The sequence below is a fragment of the Calypte anna genome, chromosome 5A (genome assembly GCF_003957555.1).
Source record: "Calypte anna isolate BGI_N300 chromosome 5A, bCalAnn1_v1.p, whole genome shotgun sequence".
Classification (NCBI taxonomy): Eukaryota; Metazoa; Chordata; class Aves; order Apodiformes; family Trochilidae; genus Calypte; species Calypte anna.
In genome coordinates, this window is record NC_044251.1 from 40320772 (window position 1) to 40321053 (window position 282).

Here is a 282-nt window from a genome sequence, read left to right on the forward strand (position 1 = left end):
AAAAAACAAAAAACCCACATAAATATGGAAAAATGAAGATACCTCTATGTAGGGGAAGCTTCTTTCCTTGGCTTGGAGGTGTGCAGCACCTTGTGTCAGCAGCACAGTTTAAGGAGCTGCAGGGGAGTGCAGCTGAATAGCTTGGAGCATATCTTTCTCTTCCTGAGACTGAGCAGCTGTGCTGGAATTGGATGTGGAGCAAAGCTGGAAGGGAACAAGAGGGAGGACAGAAAGCTACTCCCCATTTCCTACAGGTTCTAACAAGCTTTTGTATTTTTGCTT